General features: G+C 48.4%; 1 pseudogene across 1 annotated transcript; it reads left to right on the top strand.

Moving 5' to 3' along the window:
• Positions 1 to 4,914: 4,914 nt before the first annotated feature.
• On the top strand, positions 4,915 to 5,358 carry LOC308475380 (small ribosomal subunit protein eS25 pseudogene; annotated as a pseudogene). Its single transcript has one exon. The product of its transcript is annotated as a small ribosomal subunit protein eS25 pseudogene (transcript).
• Positions 5,359 to 6,625: the final 1,267 nt, after the last annotated feature.

The raw sequence follows: 6,625 nt of genomic DNA, 5'->3' as shown, positions 1-6,625 counted from the left end.
TCAGTGATTGGGTGAGAGAGAAAATGCTTCAGGCAATCTTTCAGCTGCTGTGGACCGAAGGGCTTTGTAAATTTACAAAAGAACCTGACTCTGCAACAGATGGGCAGCTAGAGCAGATGTTTTTAAAATGATGTCCTGTGTTGCTAACTGGTCCAATCTGCAGCCTTGCCTCTGAATCCCTGCGCCAGATGGAGCTTCTGCAACCAGCTCAAAGGCTTCTTCTTCTTCTTTGGCGATCACTCGTGGTGTTATGTACTGAGCTGAATACTAGAACAATAGGATCCAGAATGCAGCAGTCTGATTGGACTGCAGGAGCAGCCAATCAGGCTCCTGGATGAAGTGAATCAGTGACCTGATTGGCCTGCAGGAGCAGCCGATCAGGCTTCTGGAGGAAGTGAATCCGCAACCTGATTGGCCTACAGGAGCAGCCCGGAATTAGCCAATCACATGGGGCCCATTGTGTAAATAATGTATATATAGCTAGACGTTTTGGGGAAAGCTTCATTCATTGCTACTATGAGCTGAACAAAGAGCATGAAATTCACACTAGACTCCAAGTGTATTTCATGTAGCCAAGTAAGATTGTCTTCCATAAACACCATAAGGCTCAGGGGCAGCCCCACACAGAGTGCATTGCAGGAGTCTAGCCCCAAGGGTACCAACACAGAGACTACAATAGCCAGGGTATCCCCAGTCTTAGGAAGAATACTGAGTCAGACCATTGGTCCATCCAGCTCATAATCATCAACATCAACATCTCTGTAGGCTTCAGACAGGGAGTCTTCTCAGCCTTACCCAAGATGGAAGCTGGGACCTTCTGCAGGCCAACCCATGGCTGTCAACTTTTCCCTTTTCTTGCGAGGAATCCTATTCGGAATAAGGGAATTTCCCTTTAAAAAAGGGAAACATTGACAGCTATGGGCCAACCAGATGCTCAGGCACCACAATTTGAGAAGGATATTGACAAACCTGAAAGTGCAACAGAGGGCAACCAAGATGATCAGGGAATTGGAAACCTTAGGTGGAACAGTTGAGCTGGGTATGTTTCGCCTGGAAAAGAGGAGATTTGATAGCCAGCTTTAAATATCTCAAGGGCTGTTACACAGAGGAGGGAGCATGCTTGTTTTCTCCAGCTCTGGAAGGTAGGACTCGAACCCATGGCTTCATGTTACATGAAAGGAGGTTCCAACTCGGACACCAGGAAGAACTTTCTGGCAGAAAAAGCCCAAACTGGGGCATGGGATGACGTCAGCCTCAGAGAACCAGGTAGCTAAGAGACTTAAGGAGATTTAATAACTCATACCATTGGCTGTTTGTTCACCTCATCTAAATTTAGTATTTTGGAACGGCATTGTATGAGCTGTCACTTAAGAAGTTAATTCAATATTTGTTAACAATTAGAACTTCTGTTAAAAGAAACACAGTTTCTTCATCACCCACATTCCAGGCTTCTTAAGTAATAATTTGATCGCACGTTATCACGGCTGTCACAGCTTCTCTGCTCGGGAAGAAGCAAGGGAAATATTTTCAAGCCACAAAACTAACTCAATTGTTACGGCAGGGAGGGAGAGGGACTCCAGCCCAGGGGCCAAAGGCAGAGATATTTTTTAAATGGTTTGAAACATAAGAAGAGTCTGCAGGATCAGGCCAATGGGCCATGTAGACCAGTTCTCACGGTGGCCAAACAGATGCCCCAAAAGGAAATCCACCGGCAGGATTCGAACACAAGAGACCTCTCCTCTCCTGTAGTTTCCAACAGCCGGCATTCAGATGCATTTGGACTCGCAGCCATCCATGGAGGTGCAGGTCAATTCTGTGTCCAGGGCAGCTGTCTCCCACCTCCATCTGGTATGCAGGATGAGACCCTACCTGCCCACGGACTGTCTTGCCAGAGTGGTGCATGCTCTGGTTATCTCCCGCTTGGACTACTGCAACGCGCTCTACGTGGGGCTACCTTTGAAGGTGACCCGGAAACTGCAATTAATCCAGAATGCGGCAGCTAGACTGGTGACTGGGAGTGGCCGCCGGGACCACATAACACCAGTCCTGAGAGATCTGCATTGGCTCTTAGTACGTTTCCGAGCACAATTCAAAGTGTTGGTGCCGACCTTGAAAGCCCTAAACGGCCTCGGTCCAGTATATCTGAAGGAGCGTCTCCACCCCCATCGTTCTGCCCGGACACTGAGGGAAGTTTAGGGAAGCTTTTAATGTTTGATGCATTACTGTATTTTAATATTTTGTTGGAAGCTGCCCAGAGTGGCTGGGGAAGCTCAGCCAGATGGGCAGGGTATAAATAATATATTAGTAGTAGTAGTAGTAGTAGTAGTAGTAGTATTTATTGCTGCCTCCTGGCTAGTAGCCTTTGATAGACCTCTCTTTGTCTAATCCTCTTCAAAAGCCATCTAGGTTGGTGGCCATCAATGCCTGCTGTGGCAGGGAGTTCCAAAGTTTAAACATGGATTAGAAAAATGATGCCTCGTTTGGAGAAAGGGGATCTTGAGAATTCTCCTCCTTTTGGGCACCCCAGTTTAAGAAGGATATTGACAAGATGACCAAGATGACCCCTGTCAGCCAAGAAAACTGATCTCCCAGGATGGCCAGCCGGTTCTCCCTTTGGGGAGCCAGAAGTCGCTCCACACTTCTAGGACTCCTGCTCTCGTAGACCTTTGCAGCATTTTCCCCTGCATTGCAGGGGGTTGGACTAGATGGCTCTCAGAGGTCCCTTCCAATGCTGGGATGCCACGATTCTCTCACCCTGGCACCCGAAACAACTCTTCCATTCAGCTCACAAACAACGCAGGGGACTTCAACGCCAGAACGAAAGGTGATGGCCGTCGGCTCGGGAAATCGCTGTTTTCCTCCGCCAGGCCTCATCTTCCCCACATGTTCCCTGCGTGTGGAAATCTCTCCTTGCGAAGAAGAGCGCTCCGGTGAAAGGAAGCCCTTATCTCCTCCTCCGGTTCCCATCCACCTGAGCGCCCACCTCTCTGTGCAACGGCATCCTTTTCTCTCCGCAGCTCCCTCAACGTCCATATCTTGGCTTCTTTTATTCTCCGGCAAAGCAGCTCTCTGAATGACAAGTCGCCCGATTAAGATCTCCCGCTTTCGCAGGCGACAAAAGATCCCGGTGCTCTGGAGAGAGCGCAGAAGCGAGGCGCGCGCGCGCTCCGACATTCTTCTGGAGCCCCGTGAGTCACCCTCCTTGGCCACTCCACCTGGTCCCCGCTTCCTGCCTCCGTCGAAGGCAGGTGCCTGCGTTTCGCGAGCCAAGAGGCCTCGCTTTCCGCTGAGTCTTCCTCTCCCACTTGCGCCTCCCTCTCCAGGGCTTCGAGGGGCCTCTAAATGCTCTCATCAGCTCTCTAAAGACAGCTTGGCTTCAATGGAGCTCGGCTGGCACGTTGCAAGAGCAGCTTTGGAGAAGGAAGGTCTCAGGAATGAGTCGTTGCTCTGCAACTGCGGGAGGGAGGCAGCCCCGCTGGGCTTTTCCTTTGTAAATATAATTTTTTATTTGTTTTACCATATCCTTTTCAACAACAATTAAATATAATTTTACATCTTATACAATTTTTTTGACTTCCATCAATCACATCTGAAAATTTTCCAATCTAATCACTTAGTATCCATTTCTTACTTTCACTATTACATTTAAATCTCAGAACTAATACAGTGGTACCTCGGGTTACATACGCTTCAGGTTACATACGCTTCAGGTTACAGACTCCGCTAACCCAGAAATAGTGCTTCAGGTTAAGAACTTTGCTTCAGGATGAGAACAGGAATCGTGCTCCGGCGGCGCGGCGGCAGCAGGAGGCCCCATTAGCTAAAGTGGTGCTTCAGGTTAAGAACAGTTTCAGGTTAAGAACGGACCTCCGGAACGAATTAAGTACTTAACCCAAGTTACCACTGTATCTCTCTTCTTTTCCTATTTTGCAATGTTTCATATATTTGTCCTTACGAAACTTCTTGTAGTCATACTAGCGTAATTTGTTGATTACAGTTGCTCTTCAAATAGTTTGTATAGTTCTTCCAATCTTCTGTGAATCTCTGATCCCACAGGTTTCGAATCCTTCCTGTCATTTTATCCAATTCTGCATCATCCACCCGCTGAACTTTTTCATAGAAACGCAGAATTGTAGGAAGGGATCCCAGGGTCATCCAGTCCAACCCCCTGCAATGCAGGAATCTCAGCTCAAGCATCCATGACAGATGGCCATCCAACGTCTGCTTAAAAACCTTCAAGGAAGGAGAGTCTACAGTCGCCCAAGGGAGACCATTGCACTAACAGCTCTCACTGTCAGAAAGTTCTTCCTGATGTTTAGTCGGAATCTCCTTTCTTGTAACTTGGAGCCATGGGTTCGAGTCCTACCCTCTGGAGCAGGAGAAAACATGCTTGCTCCATCCTCCACGTGATACTTGAGATATTGGAATATTGCTATCAATCTCTTCTCTGTCTTTTTCCTAGGCTAAACATATTCAGCTCCCTCAACCGTTCCTCATAAGGCTTGGTTCCAGACCCTTGATCATCTCCTCTGCCCATGTTCCCGCTTGTCAACATCCTTCTCAGATTGTGATGCCCAGAGCTGGTCACAGGTGTGGTCTGACCAAGGCAGATGAGAGTGCTACTTGAAGCCATGGGTTCGGGTCCTACCCTCCAGAGCAGGAGAAAACAAGCTGGTTCCCTCTCCCATGGGACAGCCCTTGAGATACTGGAAGATGGCTATGATATCTCCCCTGGAAAGGTGGTGGACTCTCCTTCGTGGGCCTTCTATCAGGGATGCTTTAGCTGTGAGTCCTGGATTTCAGAGGGTTGGTCTAGATGGCCATTGGGTTCCCTTCCAACTCCACAATTCTGTGATTCTGTGAAATCTCTCTTCCCTGTCATACAGGTCATCCTATGCCTTTCTGGCTGGAAATCGCTGAGGGTGAAGCAGCAACTGCCCCATGCCACCAAAGGACGATAAGAAGGAGGAGGACGCGGGCAAGTCGGCCAAGAAGGACAAGGACCCCATCAACAAGTCTGGTGGAAAAGCCAAGAAGAAGAAGTGGTCCACAGGGAAAGTAAGAGACAAGCTGAACAACCTTGTTCTGTTTGACAAAGCTACTTACAACAAGCTGTGCAAGGAGGTGCCAAACGACAAACTCATCACACCTGCTGTGGTCTTTGAAAGGCTGAAGATTCGAGGCTCCTTGGCTTCTCAGCAAAGGCCTATTCAAACTGGTGTCCAATCACAGAGCCCAGGTCATCTACACCCAAAACACCAAGGGGGGGGTGATGCGCCAGCTGCTGAGGAGGACGCATAAAAGGTTCTTGGGAGGTTTTTAGACTCTGTATATCACAAAAATAAAATAACTTGAACTCCTGGGGAGGAAAAAATAAAGGTCATCCCATCCTAAGTTTCAAGTTGGGACTGGCACTTATGTCCAAGATGAACTGGGAGTTTTGCCAGCTTCCTGCCCTTTGGGTGGGGGGTAGTAGTAGTAGTAGTAGTAGTAGTAGTAGTAATTTATTATTTATACCCCGCCCATCTGGCTGGGTTTCCCCAGGCACTCTGGGTGGCTCCCAACAGAATATTAAACACAATAAAACGTCAAACATTAAAAACTTCCCTAAACAGGGCTGTCTTCAGATGTTTTCTAAAAGTCAGACAGTTGTTTATTTCCTTGACATCTGGTGGGAGGGAGTTACACAGGGCGGGCGCCACTACCAAGAAGGCCCTCTGCCTGGTTACTTCAAGGTCCCTTTGGAAAGGGCCAGCTCACAAACATCTCTGTGCGGAAGCAAGGAAGGAGCGCTGCTCTCTATGCAAAATATGCATCGCCGAAATAACAGCAGGCTTCATTTCCCCAGGAACCCAGAATAATTTTCCTCTTTGTCCTTATTTCAATTTTCTTCCCTTGGTTGTGCTCTTCAACTTAATCCTCGCCGGGTTTCTATTCCCCCTTTCTTTTTGCATTTGTCGGAAAGCAGGGGAGCGTCTAATTGATTGCCTCCTTCCTTTTTGCAAAGCAATATTCCCCGTGCAATTTGCGATAGGAAGCAGATCCATGAATAAGAAGAGCAGGGCCTGAAATAAATAATGCGCTTGCGCGCCAGATGTAGCACCACCATTAAAAAGAATAACATTGGTTAGTTCATATATATATATATATACACACACACACACACACACACACACACACATACATACCGTTTACAGGGACGTGGGTGGCGCTGTGGGTTAAACCACAGAGCCTAGGACTTGCCGATCAGAAGGCTGGCCGTTCGAATCCCCGTGATGGGGTGAGCTCCCGTTGCTCGGTCCCAGCTCCTGCCCACCTAGCAGTTCGAAAGGACACCAAAAAGTGCAAGTAGATAAATAGGTACCACTCCGGTGGGAAGGTAAACGGCGTTTCCGTGCGCTGCTCTGGTTCACCAGTAGCGGCTTAGTCATGCTGGTCACATGACCGGGAAGCTGTACACCGGCTCCCTCGGCCAATAAAGCGAGATGAGCGCCGCAACCCCAGAGTCGGCCGCGACTGGACCTAATGGTCAGGGGTCCCTTTACCTTTACCTTACCATTTACAGCTTATAGCAGAGTTAATAGCTCAGAATCTGGCTCTACCCAGTCCTGCCATTCTGTCTCAT

Source organism: Podarcis pityusensis (genome assembly GCF_964106645.2).
Source record: "Podarcis pityusensis genome assembly, chromosome: 4".
Taxonomy (NCBI): Eukaryota; Metazoa; Chordata; class Lepidosauria; order Squamata; family Lacertidae; genus Podarcis; species Podarcis pityusensis.
This window is presented reverse-complemented; position numbering and strand designations above follow the sequence as displayed.